At 42.4% G+C, this 13,008-nt stretch overlaps 1 long non-coding RNA gene across 2 annotated transcripts; it reads right to left on the reverse strand.

The window, feature by feature from the left end:
* Positions 1–1,621: 1,621 nt before the first annotated feature.
* Positions 1,622–9,204, reverse strand: LOC114099664 (uncharacterized). Of its 2 annotated transcripts, none has more exons than XR_003583938.2 (4): positions 9,120–9,204; positions 5,545–7,651; positions 2,004–2,193; positions 1,622–1,892 (listed from the first exon to the last, which is right to left on the reverse strand). It is a non-coding gene; the product is annotated as an uncharacterized lncRNA (long non-coding RNA). The 2 variants fall into 2 exon arrangements; XR_011708495.1 differs by having other exon boundaries at positions 2,004–5,085.
* Between the last annotated feature and the right edge of the window lie 3,804 nt (positions 9,205–13,008).

Genomic DNA, 13,008 nt, shown 5'->3' on the forward strand with positions numbered 1-13,008 from the left:
TTGACAGGTGGCATCTTCTTGGTGGAAGGAGCAAAGCATTCTGAGGCCTCTTTTGTGAGGGCACTGCCATGATTTGCATATCCTCCAAAACCCATGTGGAATCCCCACTGGGAGGTCTTTAAGAGAGGATTCAGTCATGTGGGCTCTGACTTCATGAATGGATGGATTCATTCATGGATTAACAGATTAGTGGATTAATGGTTATCATGGGAGCGACTTTGCTGTGAAACTGAGTTCTCCTGGTTTGCCCTGTATTTCTATGTGATGTCTTCCACCATGTCATGACCCAGCAAGAGGGCCCTCTGATAATAAGCAGATGTCCACATAATGCTCTTGGGCTTCCCAAACTGTGAACTCGATAAGCCTGTTTTCTCTATAAATTACTCAATCTGTGGCATTCAGTTATAGCAACAGAAAACAGACTTGGACAGGTCTCACCCTACCCTTGAGGTCTCCACCTTGGTTCTAATCACCTTCCAAATGCCATGCCCCCAACACATCCCAATAGTGATTAAGTTTCAACAAATGGATTTGGAGAGGCACCGTAGCAGCACCCAAAGCAGAGAGACAGCCTGGGATTGATTTCTATGATACTTTCTCAGCTTGAGTTTCCCACGTAATGGGCTGATTTAGGCTCCTGGCTGTGTGCCTGGAGATCAAGGAATCTTGTTTCTTCCCAGCCACAGCCACCGCTGAGTCAAGCTCCCTACTTACCTCCTTGAACCAGGGGGATGTTTATTGGTCTTTCTTATAAAGTGATCGCAACCCTCCAAGGGCCCTAGTTTTGTGCCAGGGCCTCATTTCTAACTTATCCCCTGGCAAAGCCTAGATTTCGTCTTTTGCTCCTGAATGAAGTTGAAAACCAAGGCTTTCACCCTTGGGAAGCCTGGAAGCAAGTGTGTGACTGCCCCCTTGTGGAGATTCAAGGCACAGGTGACCTTTTAGGCAACAAGCAGAGGCCAGAAATTAGAGTCCTCCTCCTTTATCCATGGGGTTTGTTCCAAAACCCCCCAGTGGACACCTGAGACCTCAGATTGTGCCAAACCACAATATATATGTAATGTTTTTTCCTATGTGTCCTGCAGCATGGCCTCGTGGCACCATGGCGGATCTGTCCCTCCATGTTTTGTGCCCTGGTGCCTCCTCAGCATCCCCACTCCTGAACGTTGGTGGCCATTGTTAAGTGAAATAAGAAGCACTTGAACACGAGTGCTACAATGCTGTGACGGTCCATCTGGTAGCCAAGAGTGCTACCAAGTGGCCAAAGCTGTGAGTTCACCTCTACCGCGTGGACAAGCTGGACAGGGGATGACTCACGTCCAGGGAGGGATGGAGCAGAGCAGGGCAAGATTTCATCACATGATTCAGAACAGCACACAATTTAAAGTGTGAATTTTTACTTCTGGAATGTTCCATCTGATATTTTCAGACCATGGTTAATCTCAGGTAATGAAACTATAGAAAGCAATACCTCTGATAAGCGGGGACACTGTAGAATTCTCTTACTGCCATCTTTCTGTAATCTGAGGGCTCTTTCCTATGTTTGTGGGGGAATACTATATTTCACCACATAATTGTTGCAGATTTTATGAATTTTTGAAATTCTTTTAAAAAACTGTGCTAGTATTACTTAAAAATTGTTTATTAGTAAACTGTCATTGGTGCAAGATTAGGATGCACAGAATACTCATGAATATACATTAAAATAGAATAGTCCAGGGCTGGGGATATAGCTCAGTTGGTAGAGTGCTTGTCTTGCATGCCACAAGGCCCTGAGTTTGATCCCTAGTAGCACACACACACAAAATAAATAAATAAATAAAATAATGATAGAATTGTCCAAATTCACATGTATCATTTCTTCCTGACAGTTGAGGGAACATTTTTCCTGTCTGAAAAAAAAAAAAAAAGTTAACACATTAGTTGTAACTTATTTGTTATAGTAGAAATATCACTATATTTCTTGAGAAAATTTACTACAGTGTTACAAATTATAGACTTACAAAATGTAATCTTCTGTATTCCAAGGTTCTGCACCACAGTTCTTGGTATTACGAGGTCCTCATGAGCGCCACATGTAAGATGCGTTCACCTTTAGTTCTGAGGTACTCTAAACAAGCCTGGTGTGTTGGCTTTTGGAAATATACTCATAGATCACAGAGCAAGAGAACAGAAACATGCACCTATATGTTCCTGGCAAATGAAATCATACCATGCAACAATTACACAATAAAAAGTTATAAACCAATTTTTGGATCAAAAAAAAAAAAAAAACAGGGCACAATGATTATGTGGTGGTGATGATTATGCTGTGATATATGGCACTTATGCACAGAATGACACAAGAATGATGCATGTCTGGAGGATCCCAAGGACATGAAATACGGGTTGCATCTACCTTATCCAAAATGCTTGGGACCAGAAATGTCTTGGATTTGGGAATTTTCCCATTTTGGAATATTTGTATATACATAATGAGACATTGGGCTGAGACCTGATCCTAAGCAGGAAATTCATTTATGTTTCATATATGATTTATTCAGAGTCTAAAGGTACCTTAATAAAATATCTCACATAATTTTATGCATAAAGCAATGTTTTATAATGTGGAATTTTCCACTTGCGGCAATATGTCAGTGCTGAAAAGTCTCGGATTTTAAAACATTTTGGTATTTGGGGTAAAAATGGGAGTTCATAACCCACTTGAATCTAATGTATGAAATATGATATGTCAAGAGCCTTGTAATGTTTTGAACAACCAATAAAAAAAAGAAAGAAAAAAACATTTTGGATTTGAGATTTTGGGATTAGGGATGCTCCACCTGTAATGTAGGGTTCCTGATCCCTGTTCCTCTCTGCCTATGCCACAACTGCAGCTCCAGAAAGGGAAATCTGAACTTATTTCTAATAGTAGCTCCTGTGGCCAATTCCCACACGACAGCCACTACCCTGCTGATTCCCAGGAGGCTTCCCAGGATAGGTGGAGTACAGGGGGCTGTAGTGCTGTAGGGCAGAGCCTGGTAGTAATATTACAACTCCCAGTTCTTCCGAAGGGAAGAATGTAGTGAGTAAGAAGAATTTAAACCTCCTCCCCCACAGACCTGAACTGGCAGGGCTACTGACAGCTTGGAAAGCAGAAGGAAGAGCGCTGTGGTTTGGATGTGTTCCTGGAATTCAGGTTTTGGAAACAACTCTCTAAATCAACTATTAATGGTATGGTGGGGGCTTGGGGAATTAATCCATTATTCATAACACAAATAATGTTATGAGCTCTCTCTGATGCACCTTGCTATCTCACCATAGGATGCCTCTGTCATTACGATGCGATAAGAAGCCCTGACCAGAGACCAAAACCAGGTCCTTGGACTTCCCAGCTTCCAGAACTGTGAGCTAAATAAATCTCTAATCTTTATAAATCACCTGGTCTTGAGTATTTTGTTATAGCACCAGAAAATGAATTAAGGTGAACAGAGTTCTGTTCTCTGGTTTAATGCAGGGGTCCTGCTGGGACACAGGATGTGTGGGTTTTGATGGAGGCATGTGGGACCATCACTCCCAAGGCAAAAGCTGGTCCTGTTTTTACTCATCTTTCTACTTATGACCCTGGCATACTGTAGTGACTTATGGTGCCTTAAGAACACTGACTCAGAAAGCCATATGTCCTGGGTTCAGTCTCACCTCTAATCTCTTTCCAGCCTGAGATCAAAGACAAGTAACTTAATTTCTCTATGCTTTGGGCTCCTCATAAAGTAAGGACATTAACAGCACCTCCCTCCTAAGGAGGTGATAATTAAATGAGCAGGTGCCAGTCAAGAGCTCTGCAGAGTGACTAGCAGAGGACCGTCAATGCTCATTTTGTGGTGCTGGGGATTGAACCCAAGGCCTTGTGCATGTGGGGCAAGCACTCCACCAATGAGCTTATCCCAGCCCCCACTGAATGCTACTTTGAAGTCACTAACAGAACAACAACAACAAAACACCAAGCTTCTACCCATCACCAGCCCTTGGGGCTGCCAACCTCCCGGCTCACCGGCTGCTCCTCTGGAGCTCAGGCTTCTCTTTGCTTCTGGTACTTGCTTCTTGCAAGCTTGGGAAAGTTCCCGGCACCGCATTTTTGAGGGTGGATATTTTATTCCACATCTCTCAGGTTGTCATTGAAATATACAAAAGGCATAATAAACCTACTCTTCCATTCAGACTCAAAGCCTTCCCTTCACTCCTTCAGCCTTTTGCTGCTCGCCACTGATCACATGTGAACTGAACTAGAAGGTTCACATTGGCATAGGCTAAGCTGCAGAAACAAATAGGCCCCAGAGGTGTGATTCTCCCTCATAGAGCAGTTTAGACCGGGGGTCCAGGTTGGTGGGGCTGCCTGCCCAATGCTGTCATCGAAGCACCCTCGTAGTACCCATTTGCATGCCACTCCCATGGTCATCTGTTTGGAGCCTGTAGTAGTCTGGGGGTTTTTGTTGTTGTTATTTATTTATTTTGGTCATTTTATTTATTTGTTTGTCTGACAAATTATCAGACAAAAACAACTTAAAGGAGGAAAAATTTATTTGGGGTTTACAGTTTCAGAGGTTCAGTCCATGGTCGGCCAACTCCAATGCTCTGGACCCATGGAAAGGCAGAACATCATGACAGAAGAGCAAGGCGGAGGAAAGTTGCATTGCAGCCAAGAAGTAGAAGACGAAGCCCTCCAGTGTACATGCATCCTCAAAAACCCAGCTTCTCTAGCACACCCCACCTGCCTACAGTTGTCACCAAATTAGTCCAATCAAACTAGGGTGGACTGATTAGGTTACCGTTTTCATACTCCGATTATTTCACCTCTGAATATTAACAGCAGCTTTTGGGGGGACACCTTTTATCCTAACCATAACAGGGTCATTCCTGTCCTCGGGATGGAGGGCATGCATAGGAATGTCTATGGGCCACTCCAGAGAGTGGCACACATCATCCCAAGTCAAATTCCACTAAAGAGGGCTGGGGATGTGGCTCAAGCAGTAGCGCGCTCGCCTGGCATGCGTGCGGCCCGGGTTCGATCCTCAGCACCACATACAAAGATGTTGTGTCCGCCGAGAACTGAAAAATAAATATTAAAAAATTCTCTCTCTCTCTCTCTCTCTCTCTCTCTCTCTCCCACTCTTTAAAAAAAAAAAAATTCCACTAAAGAGAACTTGTCACATGGTCCAACCAACCTCAAGGGAGGGTTGAAATGAAGTGTAGATGGGTATCATATGTCCAGTGGCAAGTTCATTACTACCAAAGAAGAAGAGAAAGGATTTGAGTGACCACCAGGTACTATTTGCCACATGAGGAAAAATACTGGGTCTTCACAGGGAGGTCTAATGAGATTTGGGATTGGGAGGACTTTTCTGGAGAAGGAGCATTTCAGGAGGAGTCAGAGTTGCTCAAAGGGCTGCATTCTCAGACCCTTGGACTTTTCAATTTGAGACAGAGTCCTGCTAAATTGCCAGGCTGGCCTCAAACTTGCCAACCTCCTGCCCCAGACAAGATCTCTCAGGCCAGGCACAGACTCACCTCTCACTCTGGGCACAGTGGGCAGCCATCCAAAAGCACAAGCAGGAAATTTGATATAATCCAGCTTTCATCATTAAAAGGTCACACAGGGGGCTGGGGTTGTGTCAGCGGTAGAGCGCTCACCTAGTACCTAGGCCCTGGGTTCGATCCTCAGTACCCATAAAAATAAACAAATAAATAGATAAATAAATAAACTAGTCCCACCCTCCTGTGAGATGGATGTAGCCACTGGCTTCCAAAGAATACAGCATGGAAAGTGTGTGGGGGTAACTTTATTGTGGATAAATCTAGCAATTGTGATCTTAATCAAGTGACAAAGTTAACATCCAAAATATCTACATATAGGGCTGAGGTTGTGGCTCAGTGGTAGAGCACTTGCCTAGCACATGTGAGGCGCTGGGTTCAATCCTCAGCACCACATAAAAATAAATAAATAAAATAAAGGTATTGTGTCCATCTACAAGTAAAAATATTTTTTAAAATTTACACACAAATACTACCATTGGTGGGCTGAGGCTGTAGCTCAGTGGTAGAGTGTTTGCCTAGCATGTGTGAGGCACTGGGTTCAATCCTCAGCACCTCAGAAAGATAAATAAAGGTCCATCAATTAAAAAAATATTTTTTAAAAAACTACTATTGGCAAAATTAAATGACAAACTAGAAAAATTCACAATTCAAATGACAAACAGAAGTTTAATTTGCATAAAATATAAATATCTCCTACTATTCATTATTAAGAAGAAGAAAGAAAAAAGACCAACAACCTGGTAGAAAAATAAGCAAAGAACAAAAACTGCTCTGAGTAAAGCGGCTCTTAAATATACTAATGTTTTTGGGTTTTGTGGTGCTAGAGATCAAACTCAGGCCTCAAGCATTCTGGGCAAGCTCTCTACCACTGAGCTACCTCCCCAGCCCTTTTGATTTTTATTTGAGACAGGGTCTTATTATTGCCCAGGCTGGCCTCAAACTTGCCATCTTCCTGCCCTGCCTCAGCCTCCTGAGTAGCTGAGATTACCGTTGTGCACCAGTACTAACAAATATGTTACTTTGAACTATACAAAATTGTCAATTTTGACTTATAAAAATGACAACTTCATATACTTTAACCTATTAAAAGTTGCTTAACCACAACAAAAGACAAATGCCAATTAAAACTACACTAAGATATCATATTTCAGCTACAGTTTGGTTAAGAACAAAAAGTTAGATAATCTCCTGCTGCCTGGGATGGGGGTATTCTATGTTCATGATTAAGACTCGGCATTGTTAATACATCCCTTCTTCTCAACTTGTTCTACAGATCCAATGAAATGCTGATAAAAATTCCAGGATATTATTCTGGGATAGCAGCAGACTAGTTCTTAAGTTTAGATAGAGAGGCAAAAGACTCGGAACAGTCAATACAATATTGAAGAACAAAGGCAGAGAACTGACATGACCCAGGTTCATAACCTAATATAGCTTCAGTAACCACAGGTGGTATTGATGAAAGAACAAATACATCAATGTAATACAACATGGGTGGGAGGAGCTCAGTGGTAGAGGGATTGGTTGCCTAGCATGCAGGAGGCCCTGGGTTCAGTCCCCAGCATGAAAACCAGAAACAAAAAATAGGAGGGATGGGGTGTGGCTCAGAGGTAGAGCACTTGCCTACCATGCGTGAGGCACTGGGTTTGATCCTCAGCACCACATAAAAATAAAAAATAAGATATTGTTTCCACCTATATAACTAAAAAATTTAAAAAGAAACAAAAAAATAAACCTCATAGAATGTACACCACCAAGAGTGAACTCTAATATAAACTATAGACTTTGAGTGATAATTATGTGTCTGTGTAGGTTCATGGACTGTAATAATGTGCCAGTCTTGCACATTGTTTAATTGTACAGGATGTCAGTAATGGAAGAGGTGGTACACGTGCCAGGCAGAGGTACATGGGAATTCTCTGTACTTTTCAATTTTGTGTTGAACCCAAAATTGCTCTAAAAAATAAAGCTTGTGGGGTTGGGATGTGGCTCAAGAGGTAGCGCGCTCGCCTGGGATGCATGCGGCCCAGGTTCGATCCTCAGCACCACATACAAACAAAGATGTTGTGTCCACCGAAAACTGAAAAATAAATATTAAAAAATAAATAAATAAATAAAGCTTGTTAACTTAAAAAACAAATAAAAACTAACCCGCTAAAATCGGAGGCCAATCCCACTTTATAGTGTCCTGTTTGTAGAGAACTTCCAGTTTCCACTTTTGTAGGAATTTAAGAGTTTCTATTTTGGACACAATTTTAAAAGACACAAAGATCAGATTTAAGGCTCAGAATGAAATTGCAGCACTGGTTGGGGTGATGAAGCCCTCTACAATTAATACAGACAGTTAAACAAGGAGAGTTAAATGCAGTGGCACATGCCTGTAGTCCCAGCGACTGCTGAGACTGAGGCAGGAGGATCACTTGAACCCAGGATTCAGGGCCAACACAGGCAACAGTGTTGGCTCTTTAAAAAGCAAATGCATATATATGCATCAAGTGAGCTGAAGAGAACATTTAAACTCCAAACATGATTTCATCATCTACTTCAGAAAGGTTTGTGATCCAACTATGACTCTTCTCTTCTTTCACAAGAACTAAACCATGTGCCAGAGCATTTTTAGCAAAGGCTTCTTTCAAATTCTCTTACAGCTGCGTGGTTGCTGCAAAAGCAACAGAGCCAGTGGTGAATATATATTGGAGGAAATCTGAGGGAATTTCATTTTACCAGACTTGGGACAAAATATTATTAATTAGTAGCAAAAAGTGAAATGTTGGGATGTCATTGTTTAATTGACAAAGGTTACTTTAAAAGTACTCCATATTATTATTAAAGTTGTGTTTTAACATATTTGAAACCCAATGGTAAGAATCTACATTAAGGAGACTCATAGGAGAGAAAGCCACATGAAGACAGGGCCATGGTTGGAGTGATGTGGCCGTCAGCCAAGGACTGCCCTCAGTCACCAGCAGCACAGGACAGAGACTCCAAAAGGAATCAGCCCTGTCTATGCCTCGGATTTTGGACTTCTGGCTGCCAGAACTTGGATGCTGTTATTCTGATTGAAACTGGGTCAGAGAAGTGGAGTGTCTTGCCCAGAATCACACAGCTGGGATTTTCCATCCCATCATTGGGCCTGTTCAGAAAAAGCTTTCTGGCTGAGGTCTGCAGCCCAACATCAGAAAATACAGCAGGGATGTCTAGCACAGCCAAGCCAAGCCACCACTCCCTGGGCACTGGGTGCTGGGCGATGCCCTAATGTCATGGCCCCTGGTCCTCACCACACATCTGGTCAGAACAGGGCACACAGTGGACTTGCAGAGTGGCTGTTTATTAGTTACCCAATAACCAAGAAGAGTCTCCCTGTTGTGAATTAGAATTAAGAGACCCCAGGGATGGAACTCCACACACAAGAATGGAGTCCTAATTAGAATAAGATATAGCCTATGTTTGTATAATTTTATCAAATGAATTCTACCGTCATATATAACTAAAAAGAATAGAGAGAGAAAGAGAGAGACCCTTCCCCCCCCCTCAGGAATGGGTCTTACCATTCCTCCTCGGTGCTTGAACTGAGCGTCTACATGGACTGCTGCTAGTGCAGTGGTCTTGTGCCGGCTTCCTCTTGAGAAATCAGGAAAGGAAGGCCTGAGGCAAGAGGCCAAGCCTGCATGTGTGCACACTCGAGCTGCAAGGGGAAGGAACCTCGGTTTCCTCTCAGCGGTGTCCCTGGTATGGTGAGATTGCAATAAATCGTGGAGGGGATCTTAAAGTAGGAGAGGAAACCATCTTTATTTACCAGCTGGAGGGGGCACAAGCTGGCGGGGCGAGAGCAAGCTGCAAGGCTCCTCGACCCCCTCCAGGAGTTGGGGCACACCTTTTAAAGCATGCCAGTACATTAGTCATAAGTGGCTGTTGCTGTGATTTAAAACTACACACAAACATCATGAGGTCTAAAATCATAAGCAGGAGAAGTAGGTCAAAATGACCCTAGTTGAGTACAGTTTAAAGAATGGTTACTAAGGTCTAGACAAACATTCTCTGACAGGGTACACTGCCCAAGAAAAATGGGAACCCAAAAAAGAGAGCAATTTTACATTGTATAAGAAGAACAGAAACATTTGCGTTTCTAAGCAGGATGTGCTAAGCAGGATCGGGACAGCAGAGGCAGAGTTTTCTCGTGAGAGAAGCGTTTCTTACATGACACGGAGTCTCAGGGTAAAATGGAGTCTGTTTGCTTATAGCCCACATAGCCTGGCCCATAACATCCCCATTTGATATGAGCTCACTGAGTGGCTTTATGATTCCAGCCACCAATATCCAGAAACTATGTTTATTGCATTAAGTGATTCCTGAATAAAACAGAAACTGACGATTCCAGAGCCTCAAACTCAGGGCTCAGAGAGCCTGTGCCATATGCCTTCTATGGTCTGCATGACGGGGAGGCGGGGAGGCGGGAGGCAGGGCGGCGGGGAGGCAGGGCGGTGCTCCTTTGAGTGGCTTAGGAGGAAAGCAACTCAAAGCTTCCCGGGGTCACATCTAACTGGGGCTTCCACACACTTCTGGAAACCACTTTGCAGTAGGATTGACCCCCAGCTTCTGCACACAAGACTTAGCAGCATTCAGAATATAGCAGAATATCTGAACAGGTAGGGACCAAGGACACCCTCCAGCCCATTCTCTTCCCTTACTGGGCCGCTGCCTTCCCCAATCCTGACCTGCAATGTGGATGTATTAGAGTTAGTGGAACTGTGCTAAGGGCGTGGGAGGCACAGAGTGAAGGACAGCCCTGGTGTCAGTAAGCTCCAGCCTCAGCCTCAGCCTCAGATCCTGGCTATGTCACAGAGGCACCCTCGTGGTACCTTCAGTACTGCACTTGTTTATGATTTGGCAATAGCTCCTTTCCGGTGGCATGTGGCAAATTCAGCTGTCCAGAACACAGCTAAAACCACTTAGTAAACCAGGCATGGTGCGCAGGCCTGTAATCCCAGCGGCTAGGGAGGCTGAGGCAGAAAGATCACAAGTTCAAAGCCAGCCTCAGCAATTTAGCAAAGCCCTAAGCAACTCAGTGAAACTGGGTCTCTAAATAAAGTATAAAAAAAGTCTAGGGAATGTGGCTCAGTGGTTAAGCACACCAGTATCTCCAGTACCAAATAAATAAATAAAACCACTTAGTATTTTCTTAACCTTGAAAAATCAAAAGAGACAGACAATCTGGAGCATATATATTTCACACTTTGAAACTTCCTTGCTTTTAACCTAGTTATTTTTATTTTACCCCTAATTATAACAAGTTGGTAATTAATTGTCCCTACCTTGAATAGATTAGAAGGTAGCCACTGAGGGTAGGTGCTCTGTTTCTGGTAAGAAACTAACAAATCTAGTAAAAAAGAAAGATTAAACACAGTCCTAAGCCTTGAAAAAGACCAAAAATTTGGACCCTTCACCATAAGAAATCATTCAATTCAGTTTATAGTCCCCGGGAGCATAACTGAATTAAAGCACAATGTAATAAGCAATAGGAAAAAGAAAGAATGATCTACAATATGAAAAATACATAATAAAATATTTACTTATTTTGAGAGTACCTGGAATTTAAAAAAGAAATCTTAAATACTAGTCCCAGAAATCAATCTAACCAACTCTACATCTTCATATATGAATGCTTGGTTTTCTGACTCCTCTATTCTTTATGTACCAAAAGACATAACAGTCTCCAAGTTTTTACATACCATAGATATGCAAAACAGGAGATTTCAAAACAGGAGATTTCAAAACAGGAGACAGAGCCAGGCACATGGCCAGCTTTGTAGTCCCAACTGCTCAGGAGGATGAGGTAGCAGGATCATTTGAGCCCATGAGTTGAAGACCAGCCTGGACAACATAGCGAGAACCTATCTCAAAACAATCAAACAAAAACAGGAAATAGAGGCTGGAGAAAGAGCTTAGTGCAGTAGCAGAGTGCTTGCTTAGCATGCATGAGACCCTGGGTTCAATCTGCAACATTGCAAAAGAAAACAAAAAATCCCAATGGTCACATCTGAGATATTTCATCACTATCCCAAATCCCTATCATCACTTAGGAAAGCTTTTGTCACTCAACTTATAAATTAATCTCAAGTTATTTACAAAATACCACAGCTTCTCATTTTCTCTACTTTGCAGCTTACAATTTACTTTGGCACAATATTCAGAGTTCGGCTAAAATTACTTTTTTGGTATCAGGGGTTGAACTTAACTAAGCCACATCCCCAGCCCTATTTTGTATTTTATTTACAGACAGGGTGTCACTGAGTTGCTCAGTGTCTCGTTTTTGCTGAAGGTGGCTTTGAACTTGCAATCCTCCTGCCTCAGCCTCCCGAGCCACTGGGATTACAGGCATGTGCAAGAGCAAGCTGTGGCCTTTTTACTCTGCAGTCCACCTGGGTCATTGCACTGTCCTCTTCCTTTTTTCCTTCTGTCAACTTGACTTCTGATCTTCCAAATTCTATTACCCATAACTGCATTCATGAGAAACAGATGGAAGCATCAAATCTTCATTTTAGAATAGTAGTGCCCAAAGATTTGCATACTAAAGTATTATTTTAGTATGAATTTCTTTTCTCTATTTTTTTCCTTTGTGTCACACTTATGGAATTTGTTTTAAAAATTGTGTGGATAGGTTACATTACCTGCAAATCTCTTTTGGGATCATGAAAATGGTGTTACAAAATGTGTTCTCAGGGCTGGGGTGTAGCTCAGTGTAGCGCATTCGCACGCATGCTGAGGTTCTAGCATCATATAAACAACAATAATAGCAACAATAAAAACACTTCTACAAAATGTCCTAAAAAGAGAATTTTGAGTCTTAGGAGCAATTTTGTCCTCAAAGGATATTTAGTAATGTATGGAGATATTGTTGATTGCCATAATTGGATGCAGATGGCACTGGCGTCTCGTCTGCATGGCCCGGGGTACCCTACAATTCACAGTACAATCCTCACAACAAAAAATTACCTGGCCCAAAAGTCTATAGTGCTGCTGTTGAGAGACCCTGTACATAGACAATTCTGTACAGGTGCAGGGTAGATATGTCAAGGGCACCATGTCATTCAGAGCAGCATTGCTAATAGTAGAATACAATTGAAAATGAGCTATGTGCCTGCAACATGCATCCAACAAGAGTCATGAAATGTGGACTATTATACATTTTTAAACTGTGAATGAATGAATAGTAACATCTATCATTATGAATGAATCTCAAAAAATGGTCAATTTTTTAATAAAGCAAATTGTACTTCCATGAAGTCTGAATTAACAAGCAAACAAAAAATCATTTGGTGTTACAGTTTGGATTCTGAACGTCCTTGAAAGGCTCACATGCTAAAGGCCTAGTCCCCAGCCCATGGTGCTTTTGGAAGGTGGTGGATCTTTAGGAGGTGGGACCTAGTGGGAGGAAGC

The sequence above is a fragment of the Marmota flaviventris genome, chromosome 9 (assembly GCF_047511675.1).
Source record: "Marmota flaviventris isolate mMarFla1 chromosome 9, mMarFla1.hap1, whole genome shotgun sequence".
NCBI lineage: Eukaryota > Metazoa > Chordata > Mammalia > Rodentia > Sciuridae > Marmota > Marmota flaviventris.